The following is a 19,921-nucleotide window of genomic DNA, read 5'->3' as shown; positions in this document are numbered from 1 at the left end:
GTCGAGCTTTGTAGACAGTAATATTATCGTCAGCATCAGTCTTCTTCTTGAAGATCCATTTTTTCTCAATTGCTTGCCGATCATCGGGCAAGTCAACCAAAGTCCATACTTTGTTTTCATACATGGATCCCATCTCAGATTTCATTGCTTCAAGCCATTTTGCGGAATCTGGGCTCACCATCGCTTCTTCATAGTTCGTAGGTTCATCATGATCTAGCAGCATGATTTCCAGAATAGGATTACCGTACCACTCTGGCGCGGATCTCACTCTGGTTGATCTACGAGGTTCAGTAGTACCTTGTCCTGAAGTTTCATGATCATTATCATTAACTTCCTCACTAATTGGTGTAGGTGTCGCAGAAACAGTTTTCCGTGATGTACTACTTTCCAATAAGGGAGCAGGTACAGTTACCTCATCAAGTTCTACTTTCCTCCCACTCACGTCTTTCGAGAGAAACTCCTTCTCCAGAAAGTTTCCGAATTTAGCAACAAAAGTCTTGCCTTCGGATCTGTGATAGAAGGTGTATCCAATAGTTTCCTTTGGATATCCTATGAAGACACATTTCTCCGATTTGGGTTCGAGCTTATCAGGTTGAGGCTTTTTCACATAAGCATCGCAGCCCCAAACTTTCAGAAACGACAACTTTGGTTTGTTGCCAAACCATAGTTCATAAGGCGTCGTCTCAACGGATTTTGATGGTGCCCTATTTAACGTGAATGCGGCCGTCTCTAGAGCATATCCCCAAAACGATAGCGGTATATCAGTAAGAGACATCATAGATCGCACCATATCTAGTAAAGTACGATTACGATGTTCGGACACACCATTACGCTGTGGTGTTCCGGGTGGCGTGAGTTGCGAAACTATTCCGCATTGTTTCAAATGTACACCAAACTCGTAACTCAAATATTCTCCTCCACGATCATATTGTATAAACTTTATTTTCTTGTTACGATGATTTTCAACTTCACTCTGAAATTCTTTGAACTTTTCAAATGTTTCAGACTTATGTTTCATTAAGTAGATATACCCATATCTGCTTAAGTCATCTGTGAACGTGAGAAAATAACGATATCCGCCACGAGCCTCAATATTCATCGGACCACATACATCTGTATGTATGATTTCCAACAAATCTATTGCTCTCTCCATAGTACCGGAGAATTGTGTTTTAGTCATCTTGCCCATGAGGCACGGTTCGCAAATACCAAGTGATTCATAATCAAGTGGCTCCAAAAGTCCATCAGTATGGAGTTTCTTCATGCGCTTTACACCGATATGACCTAAACGGCAGTGCCACAAATAAGTTGCACCATCATTATCAACTCTGCATCTTTTGGCTTCAACATTATGAATATGTGTGTCACTACTATCGAGATTCAATAAGAATAGACCACTCTTCAAGGGTGCATGACCATAAAAGATATTACTCATATAAATAGAACAACCATTATTCTCTGATTTAAATGAATAACCGTCTCGCATTAAACAAGATCCAGATATAATGTTCATGCTCAACGCTGGCACCAAATAACAATTATTTAGGTCTAATACTAATCCCGAAGGTAGATGTAGAGGTAGCGTGCCGACCGCGATCACATCGACTTTGGAACCGTTTCCCACGCGCATCGTCACCTCGTCCTTAGCCAATCTTCGCTTAATCCGTAGTCCCTGTTTCGAGTTGCAAATATTAGCAACAGAACCAGTATCAAATACCCAGGTGCTACTGCGAGCATTAGTAAGGTACACATCAATAACATGTATATCACATATACCTTTGTTCACCTTGCCATCCTTCTTATCCGCCAAATACTTGGGGCAGTTCCGCTTCCAGTGACCAGTCTGCTTGCAGTAGAAGCACTCAGTTTCAGGCTTAGGTCCAGACTTGGGTTTCTTCTCTTGAGTAGCAACTTGCTTGCTGTTCTTCTTGAAGTTCCCCTTCTTCTTCCCTTTGCCCTTTTTCTTGAAACTAGTGGTCTTGTTGACCATCAACACTTGATGCTCCTTTTTGATTTCTACCTCCGCAGCTTTCAGCATTGCGAAGAGCTCGGGAATAGTCTTATTCATCCCTTGCATATTATAGTTCATCACGAAGCTCTTGTAGCTTGGTGGCAGTGATTGGAGAATTCTGTCAATGACGCAATCATCTGGAAGATTAACTCCCAATTGAATCAAGTGATTATTATACCCAGACATTTTGAGTATATGCTCACTGACAGAACTGTTCTCCTCCATCTTGCAGCTATAGAACTTATTGGAGACTTCATATCTCTCAATCCGGGCATTTGCTTGAAATATTAACTTCAACTCCTGGAACATCTCATATGCTCCATGACGTTCAAAACGTCGTTGAAGTCCCGATTCTAAGCCGTAAAGCATGGCACACTGAACTATCGAGTAGTCATCAGCTTTGCTCTGCCAGACGTTCATAACATCTGGTGTTGCTCCAGCAGCAGGCCTGGCACCCAGCGGTGCTTCCAGGACGTAATTCTTCTGTGCAGCAATGAGGATAATCCTCAAGTTACGGACCCAGTCCGTGTAATTGCTACCATCATCTTTCAACTTTGCTTTCTCAAGGAACGCATTAAAATTCAACGGAACAACAGCACGGGCCATCTATCTACAAACATACATAAGCAAGATACTATCAGGTACTAAGTTCATGATAAATTTAAGTTCAATTAATCAAATTACTTAAAGAACTCCCACTTAGATAGACATCCCTCTAATCCTCTAAGTGATCACGTGATCCAAATCAACTAAACCATGTCCGATCATCACGTGAGATGGAGTAGTTTCATTGGTGAACATCACTATGTTGATCATATCTACTATATGATTCACGCTCGACCTTTCGGTCTCCGTGTTCCGAGGCCATATCTGCATATGGTTGGCTCGTCAAGTATAACCTCAGTATTCCGCGTGTGCAACTGTTTTGCACCCGTTGTATTTGAACGTACAGCCTATCACACCCGATCATCACGTGGTGTCTCAGCACGAAGAACTTTCGCAACGGTGCATACTCAGGGAGAACACTTCTTGATAATTTAGTGAGAGATCATCTTATAATGCTACCATCAATCAAAGCAAGATAAGATGCATAAAAGATAAACATCACATGCAATCAATATAAGTGATATGATATGGCCATCATCATCTTGTGCCTGTGATCTCCATCTCCGAAGCACCGTCATGATCACCATCGTCACCGGCGCGACACCTTGATCTCCATCGTAGCATCGTTGTAGTCTCGCCAATCTTATGCTTCCACGACTATCGCTACCGCTTAGTGATAAAGTAAAGCATTACAGCGCGATTGCATTGCATACAATAAAGCGACAACCATATGGCTCCTGCCAGTTGCCAATAACTCGGTTACAAAACATGATCATCTCATACAATAAAATTCAGCATCATGTCTTGACCATATCACATCACAACATGCCCTGCAAAAACAAGTTAGACGTCCTCTACTTTGTTGTTGCAAGTTTTACGTGGCTGCTACGGGCTTAAGCAAGAACCAATCTTACCTACGCATCAAAACCACAACGATAGTTTGTCAAGTTGGTGTTGTTTTAACCTTCGCAAGGACCGGGCGTAGCCACACTTGGTTCAACTAAAGTTGGAGAAACTGTCACCCGCAAGCCACCTATGTGTAAAGCACGTCGGGAGAACCGGTCTCGCGTAAGCGTACGCGTAATGTCGGTCCAGGCCGCTTCATCCAACAATACCACCGAACCAAAGTATGACATGCTAGTAAGCAGTATGAATTATATCGCCCACAACTCACTTGTGTTCTACTCGTGCATATAACATCAACACATAAAACCTAGGCTCGGATGCCACTGTTGGGGAACGTAGTCATTTCAAATTTTTTCCTACTCACACGCAAGATCATGGTGATGCATAGCAACGAGAGGGGAGAGTGTGATCTACGTACCCTTGTAGATCGACAACGGAAGCGTTTGGTTGATGTAGTCGTACGTCTTCACGGCCCGACCGATCAAGCACCGAAACGACGGCACCTCCGAGTTCTAGCACACGTTCAGCTCGATGACGATCCCCGGACTCCGATCCAGCAAAGTGTCGGTTCCGTCAGCACGACGGCGTGGTGATGATCTTGATGTACTACTGTCGCAGGGCTTCGCCTAAGCACCGCTACAATATTATCGAGGACTATGGTGGTAGGGGGCGCCGCACACGACTAAGAATATGATCACGTGGATCAACTTGTGTTCCTCTGGGGTACCCCTGCCTCCGTATATAAAGGCTCAAGGGGGGGGTGCGGTCGGCCTAGGAGAGGCGCGCCAGGAGGAGTCCTACTCCCTCTGGGAGTAGGATCCCCCCCCCCCAATCCTAGTTGGAATAGGATTCGCGGAGGGGGGAAAAGAGAAAGGGGGGCCGACCCCCTCTCCTTGTCCTATTCGGACCAAGGGACGGGAGGGGCGCGCAGCCCATCTTAGGCTGCCTCTTCTCTTTTCCACTAAGGCCCATTAAGGCCCATATAGCTCCCGGGGGGTTCCGGTAACCTCCCGGTACTCCGGTAAAATCCCGATTTCACCCGGAACACTTCCGATATCCAAACATAGGCTTCCAATATATCAATCTTTATGTCTCAGCCATTTCGAGACTCCTCGTCATGTCCGTGATCACATCCGGGACTCCGAACAACCTTCGTTACATCAAAACGTATAAACTCATAATATAACTGTCATCGAAACCTTAAGCGTGCGGACCCTACGGGTTCGAGAACAATGTAGACATGACCGAGACATGTCTCCGGTCAATAACCAATAGCGAGACCTGGATGCCCATATTGGTTCCTACATATTCTATGAAGATCTTTATCGGTCAGATCGCATAACAACATACGTTGTTCCCTTTGTCATCGGTATGTTACTTGCCCGAGATTGGATCGTCGGTATCCAATACCTAGTTCAATCTCGTTACCGGCAAGTCTCTTTACTCGTTCCGTAATACATCATCCCGCAACTAACTCATTAGTTGCAATGCTTGCAAGGCTTAAGTGATGTGCATTACCGAGAGGGCCCAGAGATACCTCTCCGACGATCGGAGTGACAAATCCTAATCTCGAAATACGTCAACCCAACATGTACCTTTGGAGACACCTGTAGAGCACCTTTATAATCACCCAGTTACGTTGTGACGTTTGGTAGCACACAAAGTGTTCCTCCGGCACACGGGAGTTACATAATCTCATAGTCATAGGAACATGTATAAGTCATGAAGAAAGGAATAGCAACATACTAAACGATCGGGTGCTAAGCTAATGGAATGGGTCATGTCAATCACATCATTCTCCTAATTGTGATCCCGTTTAATCAAATTAACATTGCAATGGTTAGGAAACATAACCATCTTTGATTAACGAGACTAGTCCAAGTAAGAGGCATACTAGTGACAACTCTGTTTGTCTTATGTATTCACACATGTATTATGTTTCCGGTTAATACAATTCTAGCATGAATAATAAACCTTTATCATTGATATAAGAAAATAAATAATAACTTTATTATTGCCTCTAGGGCATATTTCTTCAGCTCTTGCTTTTCACATACTTCTCAAAGCGACAATATCTTTCACTCTTATTATCATTTGTCGAAGCTTTGATCTCTATGTTGTCATCAATTACCAAAAAGGGGGAGATTGAAAGTGCAACTTGAAGGAAATATGCCCTAGAGGCAATAATAAAGTTATTATTTATTTCCTTATATCATGATAAATGTTTATTATTCATGCTAGAATTGTATTAACCAGAAACATAATACATGTGTGAATACATAGACAAACATAGTGTCACTAGTATGCCTCTACTTGACTAGCTCGTTATTCAAAGATGGTTATGTTTCCTAACCATGAACAAAGAGTTGTTATTTGATTAACGTGGTCACATCATTAGTTGAATGATCTGATTGACATGACCCATTCCATTAGCTTAGCACCCGATCGTTTAGTATGTTGGTATTGCTTTCTTCATGACTTATACATGTTCCTATGACTATGAGATTATGCAACTCCCGTTTACCGGAGGAACACTTTGGGTGCTACCAAACGTCACAACGTAACTGGGTGATTATAAAGGAGCTCTACAGGTGTCTCCAAAGGTACATGTTGGGTTGGCGTATTTCGAGATTAGGATTTGTCACTCCGAATGTCGGAGAGGTATCTCTGGGCCCTCTCGGTAATGCACATCACATAAGCCTTGCAAGCATTGTAACTAAGATGTTAGTTGTGAGATGATGTATTACGGAACGAGTAAAGAGACTTGCCGGTAACGAGATTAAACTAGGTATTGGATACCGACGATCGAATCTCGGGCAAGTAACATACCGATGACAAAGGGAACAACGTATGTTGTTATGCGGTCTGACCGATAAAGATCTTCGTAGAATATGTAGGAGCCAATATGGGCATCCAGGTCCCGCTATTGGTTATTGACCGGAGACGTGTCTCGGTCATGTCTACATTGTTCTCGAACCGTAGGGTCCGCACGCTTAAGGTTTCGATGACAGTTATATTATGAGTTTATGAGTTTTGATGTACCGAAGGAGTTCGGAGTCCCGGATGAGATCGGGGACATGACGAGGAGTCTCAAAATGGTCGAGACGTAAAGATCGATATATTGGACGACTATATTCGGACATCGGAAAGGTTCCGATGATTCGGGTATTTTTCGGAGTACCAGGTAGTTACGGGAGAAATAATGGGCCTTGATGGGCTTTAGTGGGAAGAGGAAAAAGGCTGCTGCGCCCCCCTCCCCTCTAGTCCGAATTGGACTAGGGAAAAGGGGGCCGGCCACCTTTCCTTCTCCTCCACTTCCTTCTCCCTTCCTCCCCTCTTGGTGGACTCCTACTAGGACTTGGAGTCCTAGTAGGACTCCACATCCTGGCCGCACCTAGCCTTGGCCGGCCTCCTCCTCCTCCATCCTTTATATACAGGGGCAGGGGGCACCCCATAGACACACAAGTTGATCCACGTGATCGTCCCTTAGCCGTGTGCGGTGCCCCCTGCCACCATATTCCACCTCGGTCATACCGTTGTAGTGCTTAGGCGAAGCCCTGCGTCGGTAGAACATCATCATCGTCACCACGCCGTCGTGCTGACAGAACTCATCCCCGAAGCTTTGCTGGATCGGAGCCCGGGGAGCGTCATCGAGCTGTACGTGTGCTAAGAACTCGGAGGTGCCGGAGTAACGGTGCTAGGATCGGTCAGATCGGGAAGAAGACGTACGACTACTTCCTCTACGTTGTGTCAACGCTTCCGTTGTGATCTACAAGGGTACGTAGATCAGACTCTCCCCCTCGTTGCTATGCATCACCATGATCTTGCGTGTGCGTAGGAAATTTTTTGAAATTACTACGTTCCCCAACACAACTATCCCTGGGTGGTTTTGGTAATTCCTAACAACATATAGCACATTGAGCAAACATTATTCCAAGATTAATATTTCAGGAAAAGCTTTATGAATGGCATGGCATGGATGAGGAAAGTGGATCCCTCAAAATTCTAAGGACAAAAAGTTTGGCTCAAGCTTGAAGCTCAAGACTCTACATTTTATATTTTAGTGATCCAAGATCACATTGAGTCTATAGGAAAAGCCAATACTATCAAGGAGGGATGAGGTGTTGCTTAATGAGCCTCTTGCTTCATGTGCTTAGTGATATGCTCCAAAACCCTCAACTACCTTCCCACATCCTCATATGACCTAAACCAAAAGTCAAACTCGGCCCCACCGATTCTTTCTATCCGGAGCCACCGAGTTTCAAATGTCATAGCCACTGCCACAAACCCTAGGCAAATCGGTTTCACCGATAGGGATCTCGGTCTCACCGAGATGGGATTGTAATCTCTCTGTTTCCCTTCGTAACGTTTCGGTCTAACCGAAGTGAGGGATCGGTCCCACCGAGATTGCAATGTAAACTCTTTGTTTCCCTTTCGTAACATTTCGGTCTCACCGAAAAGAGCGAACCGGTCCCACCGAGTTTACCTGACCAACTCTCTGGTTAGCTTATTACCAAAATCGGTCCCACCGAGTTTGTGTAATCGGTCACACCGTGATTACGTTATGCCCGAACCCTAACCATATCGGTCCTACTGAGTTGCATCTCAGTCCCACCGAAAATCCTAACGGTCACTAGGTTTGCTGAATCGGTCCGACCGAGTTTAACCATTTGGTCCCACCGAGTTTGGCAGATTGTGTGTAACGGTTAGATTTTGTGTGGAGGCTATATATACCCCTCCACCCACTCTTCATTCGTGGAGAGAGCCATCAGAACACATCTACACTTCCAATACACATGTTCTGAGAGAGAACCACCTACACTTGTGTTGAGGTCAAGATATTCCATTCCAACCATATGAATCTTGATCTCTAGCCTTCCCCAAGTTGCTTTCCACTCAAATATTCTTTCCACCAAATCCAAATCCTGTGAGAGAGAGTTGAGTGTTGGGGAGACTATCATTTGAAGCACAAGAGCAAGGAGTTCATCATCAACACACCATTTGTTACTTCTTGGAGAGTGGTGTCTCCTAGATTGGCTAGGTGTCACTTGGGAGCCTCCGACAAGATTGTGGAGTTGAACCAAGGAGTTTGTAAGGGCAAGGAGATCGCCTACTTCGTGAAGATCTACCGCTAGTGAGGCAAGTCCTTCGTGGGCGATGGCCGTGATGGAATAGACAAGGTTGTTTCTTCATGGACCCTTCGTGGGTGGAGCCCTTCGTGGACTCGCGCAACCGTTACCCTCCGTGGGTTGAAGTCTCCATCAACGTGGATGTACGATAGCACCACCTATCGGAACCACTCCAAAAACATATGTGTCTCCAATTGCGTTTGAATCCTCCAAACCCTTCTCTTTACATTCTTGCAAGTTGCATGCTTTACTTTCCGCTGCTCATATACTCTTTTGCATGCTTGCTTGAATTGTGTGGAGATTGCTTGACTTGTGCTAAAATAGCTAAAATCTGCCAAGAACTAAAATTGGGAAAAGGCTAGATTTTTATTTGGTCAAGTAGTCTAATCACCCACCCCCCTCTAGACATACTTTCGATCCTACAAAAACACTTAGGTTGACTTGACGAGCCTAGCATGTACAGACATGGCCTCAGAACACAAGAGACCGAAAGGTCGAACATGAGACGTATAGAAGATACGATCAACATGAAGATGTTCACCGATGATTTACTAGTCCGTCTCACGTGATGATCGGACACAGCCTAGTTGACTCGGATCATGTATCACTTAGATGACCAGAGGGATGTCTAATCTGAGTGGGAGTTCATTAAATAATTTGATTAGATGAACTTAATTATCGTGAACTTAGTCTAAAACTTTGCAATATGTCATGTAGATCAAATGGCCCACGCTAATGTCAACCTCAACTTCAATGCGTTCCTAGAGAAAAGCAAGCTGAAAGATGATGCCAGCAACTATACAGACTGGGTCCGGAACCTGAGGATCATCCTCATAGCTGCCAGGAAACAATATGTCCTAGAAGCACCGCTAGGTGAAGCACCCATCCCAGAGAACCAAGACGTTATGAACGCTTGGCAGCAGCGTGCTGATGATTACTCCCTCGTTCAGTGCGGCATGCTTTACAGCTTAGAACCGGGGCTCCAAAAGCGTTTTGAGCAACATGGAGCATATGATATGTTCGAAGAGCTGAAAATGGTTTTCCAAGCTCATGCCCGGGTCGAGAGATATGAAGTCTCTGACAAGTTCTACAGTTGTAAGATGGAGGAAAATGGTTCTGTCAGTGAGCACATACTCAAAATGTCTGGGTTGCACAACCGCTTGACTTAGCTGGGAGTTAATCTCCCGGATGACGCGGTCGTTGACAGAATCCTTCAGTCGCTCCCACCGAGCTACAAGAGCTTTGTGATGAACTTCAATATGTAGGGGATGGAAAAGACCATTACGGAGGTATATTCAATGCTGAAATCAGCGGAGGTGGAGATAAAAAAGGAACATCAAGTGTTGATGGTGAATAAAACCACTAAGTTCAAAAAGGACAAGGGTAAGAAGAAGGACGGCAAAGGGAGTTGCCGCGCCCGGTAAGCCAGTTGCCGGAAAGAAGCCAAAGAATGGACCCAAGCCTGAAACTGAGTGTTTTTATTGCAAAGGGAAGGGACACTGGAAGCGGAACTGCCCCAAATACTCAGCGGACAAGAAGGCCGGCAACACTAAAGGTATATGTGATATACATGTAATTGATGTGTACATTACCAGTACTCGTAGTAGCTCCTGGGTATTTGATACCGGTGCGGTTGCTCATATTTGTAACTCAAAGCAGGAGTTGCGGAATAAACGGAGACTGGCGAAGGACGAGGTGACGATGCGCGTCGGGAATGGTTCCAAGGTCGATGTGATCGCCGTCGGCACGCTACCTCTACATTTACCTACGGGATTAGTTTTAAACCTCAATAATTGTTATTTAGTGCCAGCTTTGAGCATAAACATTGTATCTGGATCTCGTTTAATGCGAGATGGCTACTCATTTAAATCCGAAAATAATGGTTGTTCTATTTATATGAGAGATATGTTTTATGGTCATGCCCCGCTGGTGAATGGTTTATTCTTAATGAATCTCGAACGTAATGTTACACATATTCATAACGTGAATACCAAAAGATGTAAGGTTGATAATGATAGTCCCACATACTTGTGGCACTGCCGCCTTGGTCACATAGGTGTCAAACGCATGAAGAACCTCCATACGGATGGACTTTTGGAGTCTCTTGATTTTGAATCATTTGACACGTGCGAACCATGCCTCATGGGTAAAATGACCAAGACTCCGTTCTCCGGAACAATGGAGCGAGCAACCAACTTATTGGAAATTATACATACTGATGTGTGCGGTCCAATGAGCGTTGAGGCTCGCGGAGGCTATCGTTATGTTCTCACTCTCACTGATGACTTAAGTAGATATGGGTATGTCTATTTGATGAAACACAAGTCTGAGACCTTTGAAAAGTTCAAGGAATTTCAGAGTGAGGTTGATGAGAATCATCGTGACAGAAAAATCAAGTTCTTACGATCAGATCGTGGGGGAGAATATTTAAGTCAAGAATTTGGTACGCACTTAAGGAAATGTGGAATCGTTTCACAACTCACACCGCCTGGAACTCCTCAGCGTAACGGTGTGTCCGAACATCGTAATCGCACTCTATTGGATATGGTGCGATCTATGATGTCACTCACTGATTTACCGCTATCATTTTGGGGATACGCTCTAGAGACAGCTACATTCACTTTAAATAGGGCACCGTCTAAATCCGTTGAGACGACACCGTATGAATTATGGTTTGGGAAGAAACCTAAGCTGTCGTTTCTAAAAGTTGGGGGATGCGATGCTTATGTCAAGAAACTTCAACCTGAAAAGCTCGAACCCAAGTCGGACAAATGCATCTTCATAGGATACCCTAAGGAAACCATTGGGTATACCTTCTACCTCAGATCCGAAGGCAAGATCTTTGTTGCCAAGAACGGGTCCTTTCTGGAGAAAGAGTTTCTCTCGAAAGAAGTAAGTGGGAGGAAAGTGGAACTTGATGAAGTATTGCCTCTTGAACCGGAGAGTGGCGCAGCTCAAGAAAATGTTTCTGTGGTGCCTCCACCGACTAGAGAGGAGGTTAATGATGATGATCATGAAACTTCAGATCAATTTGCTACTGAACTTCGTAGGTCCACAAGGACACGTTCCGCACCAGAGTGGTACGGCAACCCAGTCCTAGAAATCATGTTGTTAGACAACGGTGAACCTTCGAACTATGAAGAAGCAATGGCGGGCCCAGATTCCAACAAATGGCTTGAAGCCATGCAATCCGAGATAGAATCCATGTATGAAAACAAAGTATGGACTTTGACAGACTTGCCCGATGATCGGCGAGCGATAGAGAATAAATGGATCTTTAAGAAGAAGACGGACGCGGATGGTAATGTTACCATCTATAAGGCTCGATTTGTCGCTAAGGGTTATCGACAAGTTCAAGGAGTTGACTACGATGAGACCTTCTCACCTGTAGCGAAGCTGAAGTCCGTCCAAATCATGTTAGCAATTGCCGCATACTATGATTATGAGATATGGCAAATGGACGTCAAAACGGCATTCCTTAATGGCTTTCTTAAGGAAGAATTGTATATGATGCAGCCGGAAGGTTTTGTCGATCCTAAGAATGCTAACAAGGTATGCAAGCTCCAGCGCTCCATCTATGGGCTGGTGCAAGCATCTCGGAGTTGGAACATTCGCTTTGATGAAATGATCAAAGCGTTTGGGTTTATGCAGACTTATGGAGAAGCCTGCGTTTACAAGAAAGTGAGTGCGAGCTCTGTAGCATTTCTCATATTATATGTGGATGACATACTTTTGATGGGAAATGATATAGAACTTTTGGACAGCATTAAGGCCTATTTGAATAAGTGTTTTTCAATGAAGGACCTTGGAGAAGCTGCTTACATGTTAGGCATCAAGATCTATAGATATAGATCGAGACGCCTCATAGGTATTTCACAAAGCACATACCTTGATAAGATATTGAAGAAGTTCAATATGGATCAGTCCAAGAAGGGGTTCTTGCCTGTGTTGCAAGGTGTGAAATTGAGCTCAGCTCAATGTCCGACCACGGCAGAAGATAGAGAAAAGATGAGTGTCGTCCCCTATGCCTCAGCCATAGGGTCTATCATGTATGCCATGCTATGTACCAGACCTGATGTAAACCTTGCCGTAAGTTTGGTAGGAAGGTACCAAAGTAATCCCGACATGGAACACTGGACAACGGTCAAGAATATCCTGAAGTACCTGAAAAGGACTAAGGACATGTTTCTCATATATGGAGGTGACGAAGAGCTCGTCGTAAAGGGTTACGTCGACGCTAGCTTCGACACAGATCTGGATGACTCCAAGTCACAAACCGGATATGTGTTTATTTTGAATGGTGGGGCAGTAAGCTGGTGCAGTTGCAAGCAAAGCGTCGTGGCGGGATCTACATGTGAAGCGCAGTACATGGCAGCCTCGGAGGCAGCGCATGAAGCAATATGGATGAAGGAGTTCATCACCGACCTAGGAGTCATACCCAATGCGTCGGGGCCGATGACTCTCTTCTGTGACAACACTAGAGCTATTGCCCTTGCCAAGGAGCCCAGGTTTCACAAGAAGACCAGGCACATCAAGCGTCGCTTCAACTCCATTCGTGAAAATGTTCAAGATGGAGACATAGATATTTGTAAAGTGCATACGGATCTGAATGTCGCAGATCCTTTGACTAAACCTCTTCCGCGAGCAAAACATGATCAACACCAGAACTCTATGGGTGTTCGATTCATCACAATGTAACTAGATTATTGACTCTAGTGCAAGTGGGAGACTGTTGGAAATATGCCCTAGAGGCAATAATGAAATGATTATTATTATTATATTTCCTTGTTCCATGATAATTGTCTATTGTTCATGCTATAATTGTGTTATCCGGAAATCGTAATACATGTGTGAATACATAGACCACAACATGTCCCTAGTGAGCCTCTAGTTGACTAGCTCGTTGATCAACAGATAGTCATGGTTTCCTGACTATGGACATTGATGTCATTGATAACGGGATCACATCATTAGGAGAATGATGTGATGGACAAGACCCAATCCTAAGCCTAGCACAAGATCGTGTAGTTCGTTTGCTAAAGCTTTTCCAATGTTAAGTATCATTTCCTTAGACCATGAGATCGTGTAACTCCCGGATGCCGTAGGAGTGCTTTGGGTTTTGCCAAACGTCACAACGTAACTGGGTGACTATAAAGGTATACTACAGGTATCCCCGAAAGTATCTGTTGGGTTGACACGGATCGAGACTGGGATTTGTCACTCCGTATGATGGAGAGGTATCTCTGGGCCCACTCGGTAATGCATCATGATAATGAGATCAATGTGACCAAGTGTTTGGTCACGGGATCATGCATTACGGTACGAGTAAAGTGACTTGCCGGTAACGAGATTGAACGAGGTATTGGGATACCGACGATCGAATCTCGGGCAAGTAACGTACCGCTTGACAAAGGGAATTGTATACGGGATTGATTGAATCCTCGACATCGTGGTTCATCCGATGAGATCATCGAGGAGCATGTGGGAGCCAACATGGGTATCCAGATCCCGCTGTTGGTTATTGACCGGAGAGTCGTCTCGGTCATGTCTGCGTGTCTCCCGAACCCGTAGGGTCTACACACTTAAGGTTCGGTGACGCTAGGGTTGTAGAGATATTAGTATGCGGTAACCCGAAAGTTGTTCGGAGTTCCGGATGAGATCCCGGACGTCCCGAGGAGTTCCGGAATGGTCCGGAGGTAAAGATTTATATATAGGAAGTCAAGTTTCGGCCATCGGGAAAGTTTCGGGGGTAATCGGTATTGTACCGGGACCATCAGAAGGGTCCCGGGGGTCCACCGGGTGGGGCCACCTATCCGGAGGGCCCCATGGGCTGAAGTGGGAGGGGAACCAGCCCCTGGTGGGCTGGTGCGCCCCCCTTGGGCCTCCCCTGCGCCTAGGGTTGGGAAACCCTAGGGGTGGGGGCGCCCCCCACTTGGCTTGGGGGGGAAGCCACCCCTTGGCCGCCGCCCCCCTTGGAGATTGCATCTCCTAGGGCCGGCGCCCCCCAAGGCCCCTATATAAAGAGGGGGGAGGGAGGGCAGCCGCACCCTTGCTCTTGGCGCCTCCCTCTCCCTCCGCAACACCTCTCCTCCCCGCTTGCGCTTGGCGAAGCCCTGCCGGGATCCCGCTACTTCCACCACCACGCTGTCGTGCTGCTGGATCTCCGTCAACCTCTCCCTCTCCCTTGCTGGAACAAGAAGGAGGAGACGTCTTCCCGACCGTACGTGTGTTGAACGCGGAGGTGTTGTCCGTTCGGCACTTGGTCATCGGCGATTTGGATCACGGCGAGTACGACTCCATCATCCCCGTTCTCTTGAACGCTTCCGCTTGCGATCTACAAGGGTATGTAGATGCACTCCTCTCTCTCGTTGCTAGATGACTCCATAGATTGATCTTGGTGAAGCGTAGAAATTTTTTATTTTCTGCAACGTTCCCCAACAGAGCCTTGGTGAGGAAGGCCGACCGCGGCCCAGGTCACCCACGACCCGCGGCGCCAGAGGCGGATCTGGACGAGCCACCGTGACGCAGCCGCGGAGCCTGCACCATCGCCGCCCCGCCCATCGCATCGCCATCACACGCCGTAGCCGGCCCACGCCGGCGCGCCGCCGAGCTGCCGTGCCCAGCGCCGAGCGCCGCATCCGGCCGGACGGGTCCGGCCCGCGCCGAATCCCCCACGTGCGGAGACGAGAAGGCCCCGCCGCCGCCAGCGACGAGCGGACTTCGCCCGCTCGCGCCCTCCGGCGGCGGCGAGGGAGGGGGGAGGGGAGGGGGGGACCAGCGGCGGCGCAACTAGGGTTGCCCCCCGGACGCCCGCGGGAGCGTCGCCGGAGGGAGGGAGTGCTTTCGGGAAAAATGATTCAACTATCTATAAAGGGCATTTGATTAGCTTCTGTCTGTCCAATAACTTTCTGTTAACTAGACAAAGAAATGGTTCAATCAGATTTACAGAGTAGTTTAATGTATTCAAGTATAGCCTATGGGTTTTAACTGTAGTAGTGTTGTTTCATCAATTTTGCAGCAGCCAAAAGAAATATGAGAGGAAGCTTTTCTTAAAACACTACGTTGGTAATGTTTAAATTTTTGCTTGATATTAAACTTTGACAACTTCCCTTTCATATTCATTGTAGTGAAAACAAACTTGGTTACATTACATTACTTGAATGCTTTAGTTAATGTGTATGTGCCACTCAAGTATCCAACCTTTGCAGCTCTCATTTTAGGGGCACCTACAGGTTCAGGTTAGCATGACTATGTCTTCTATTTTCTCCTTCACATTTTTTCTCTAAACTTCATGCCGACTGAAGGGAAGGGGAAAATTTGGCGAAAAGATTCTTAACTGAGGTACAATGTTTAATCACTGCCAACCTCTACATGCAAAATGTCAACCTGTATATTTCTTTGTTATAGGGTCAGTTGTAAAAACCCGCTATGTGCTTAATCCAGATGATCATGTTCTCATAGTAATTTTCAAATCATGGTTGCATTGTATCTTTTTTATGCTTATGACATTTTTTCTCAAGTTCCCGCTGCAACGCGCGGGGTATCTACTAGGATTAAGAACACGTACACGCTTCTATTTTATTAAATAATACAAAATAGGCATCCCAAATTTCCTGGCCATGCGCTAAACATTTCATGCTTATATTACATCCTAAAGCTTCAGACTTCTTGAGGCAGCCCAAATATGTATAAACTTAGCATAGGCTTGATCTCAAAAACAACAACAACAGAAGAAAAAAAACTTAGCACAGGCTTATGATATGAGTGAGGATTTTTGGCTCCTAAGCTCTATGGGGCCCGAAATTGCCCGAATTTTTTTAAAAATAAATCAAAACCCACATTTTTTAAGCTTAGAAAATTCTTAAAACACACATACATAGGGATGTATACATATCTGTAAATTCTGATAATGAAATATGTCTTTATCTTACCTAAACGGGAAAAAAGATCACATGGATTTTTCAAATTCAAGCTAAATGAATGATCAAGTATTGATAGCAAAGTAGATATGAATTTAAAAGACAAATGCATATGCATGATCGAAACTCAAGTAAGTTCTTCAACATGAATACTAGATTGGATCAGTAACTACCGAAAAATGGAATGGGTTTAAAAAATCACTTGATAAGCACAATGAGTTTGGGACTAAGCTTATGTTGCCTGGATTTATCTTGGTATTGATCTTGACTTCCATCAAATGAACACTTGCCTGCAACTGAAGATTCCATCATCTGCTCTTCTCGTGAAACTAATCTCACTTCAGGTCACCTTGGGCAAGCTTATAAACCTAGGATGGGCATGGGCAGCAATGACGAATTGACGAGCTAAATAGTCTTCACCAACACAGTGAAGCTGCGTCAATCCTCGTCAGGAACGTGCAGTGATAGCAATAAACAAGCTGTGTACAGACGCATGGCAAGCCAGTGTGACGCTTTTGGCAAACGGTGCAGGACAGCAAAGCTGAGGACCACGTTTCAGACGAGAGATTTCGCCCGTATCATGTTGCCAAGTCCGGCCGCATGTGGTCTGAACACAAATGGATTCTGACAAGTAGGAGTACAGATCAAGAGCCTTCACGCGTGCCCGGATTCAACGGCAAAGTAGGCAGGAGGCAACCATTTCTCAGTTAGAGTTGCGAAATGCAGTAAAGGGAGAAATCATTTTCTAGATAGTTGATTTTTTAAAGCTACACTAGTATTTTAAAAATCACACTAATATCTTAAAGTGTTTATTTAACTTATATAATATCGTATATTTTACACTAGTAGATATAAATGTGCACTTGTTTTATACAGAACGGCGAGACAAAGCTTATGTAAATGCATGAGTGTGTACAGAATGGTGAGACAAAGATGTAGGCGGTCTAGTTAAGCATGTCAAGTCTTTAAAAAAATATGAAAATGGAAATAAATGTGCACTTCTTTTTATACAGAACGGCCAGACAAAGTTTATATATATCCCTGCATAAAAAAGGGAAAGTTTATATATAAGCATGGGTGTGCAGGTGAGACAAAGATGCCAGTCTAGTTAAGGGCGGCGAATCTTTATTTAAAATGCATGAACACATTAAAAAGGTTTAAATAAGCATTTGTTTAAAATGCGTAAACACTTTTAAAAATTACATTACTCCCTCCGATTCAAATTAATTGACACACACTTAGTACAACTTTAGTATGAACGGCGGGAGTAACATTTTTAAAAGTTGTGAACACATTTTGAAAACAACATGAACATTTTTCTAAAATATGTCAACACTTTATAAATTAAACAAATAAATTTTGGAGAGGTGATTTTTTAATCTACAATAATATTTTGTAAATTAAACTAATATTTTAAAGCTTTCATTTAACTTATCAAAAGTTGTCTATTGTACCCTAGAGGACAGTACAAAAAGAAAATAGAAAGAAAATTTTCACTTATTTTTTATACAAAACAGCGAGACAAGAGTACGGGTGTGTAAAGAATGCTGAGACAAAGATGTAGGTGGTATTTAACGTGTCAAATCTTTGTTTAAAATCCGTGAACACATTTTTAAAATACATAAGAATTTGTTGAAAATTCGTAAACAATCCTTTCAAAATTACATGAACATTTTTTAAAGGTGTGAACACATTCTGAAAATCACATAATGTTTTTTCTAAAGCATGTGATTGCTTGATAAATTACATAAATATCCTTAGATAGGTTTTTTTTAAATTGCACTGGTTTTTAAATATATATTTGTATGCTTAATATAAAGTATTTTCATTTTAAAGATAAATATGTTTATATCTTGAATAGATGTCCATCTTTTGAAAAATAATACTCGATCACACGAAAAAAAGGAAATGTTCATTTGTATGTGTTTCCACTTGAAAATTCTCACATGAAACAACGATGACTAGGTTTCCTCCTTAGAGCTGCCACTGCCGTTGTTGGTTCCCTTACATTATATTGAGGGTCTGCTATAGTGTGGATGAAGTGGAACTTAGAGCCGCCCTTCACAAGCCCATCCTTTTAGAAATTGATTGTGCTTTTGTGGTTTCCTTTCATGGAAATGATTTTTTTAAGAGCCCTTAGATCTATTATCAAGGATCAACAACATTACAAAGCACACCTCTTGTTGATCTTAAGAAGGAAAGCGGTGAGTATTTCTAAGATGCTGAAAATTTTCAAGATGACCAAGATTAACAAGAATGCCAATAAGGTGGCACACGAGATTGCAAAGTTTAGCTTTGTTAATAGGTGTAGTGGTGTGCTTCTTAATAGTGTTCCGCCCTGTGTGGCGAAAGCTGTAACGGATGATTGTATGAATGTTTTTAATTAAATAATAAGGGTTCTTCTAAACAAATGGTCCAATCAAAGCCTTTTCATTTCCCGTCTATGCGTGCACATTTTTCTAGCACTAGAGCGTTTCAGTTGCTGGCTGGCTGTTCAATTCTGAGTTGTGTGATGTCTTAACTCATAACTCCAAGTCCTAATTGGGGATCTTTCGAATCCTCCCTACTATGTTATACGAGAGTTTGATAGGGGCCTCTTGAGCCCATTCTGCATTATGTATTAACTTTTTTGTTGGGACAGAAACTATATTTTTGAGGAATCACTCTGAGATAGTGCGTTATGTTGCTTTGTCAGCCATGATTAACGCTGTCACATGATGTTCATTTTTTCTTATATAACACCATTGGAAAACTTATTATTATTATTATTATTATTATTATTATTTTTGCATGGGTAGTGTTGCAACAACTTGAAGCCCATAAGAAGTTGAAAGACAAAATTCAGAGCTTTGCCCACATCACGTGTGCTATCAGATGAGTGGATGCAAAAAATAACTTTTCCCCATTACTGCACGCGGTCCCCAACGACTGCCTACCATCTTTGATTTCGCGGTCCCGGACGACTGCCTAGGATCTCTGATTGACTGCCACACGCAATGCCTTTGCTGCCTTGTACCATCTGCACAGGAGATGGGCACAACACACCCACAGCCTGCTGAGCTGCTGCTGCTGCTGCTGCGGCACGCATGTGGATTTTGACACAGTGAAACAAATTGAATAAAGCATAAGTCGTCACACTGGACCGGAAACACACCTGCACACATTCAGTACTCTATGTTATTGCACACATCTTATGACTACATGCAGATTGCAAAGATAGGACGATGCAAATGACTATGGCAAAATAGTTTTTTCTTCCCGTTATGTTTTTTAACCATGTTCTGAAGGTTTGTAAAGATATATACATGTGTGTGTGCGCATGCGCGCGCATGTGGTGGGCGTGCGCTACG

This window comes from Triticum urartu, chromosome 6 (assembly GCF_003073215.2).
Source record: "Triticum urartu cultivar G1812 chromosome 6, Tu2.1, whole genome shotgun sequence".
Lineage (NCBI taxonomy): Eukaryota > Viridiplantae > Streptophyta > Magnoliopsida > Poales > Poaceae > Triticum > Triticum urartu.
This window is presented reverse-complemented; position numbering follows the sequence as displayed.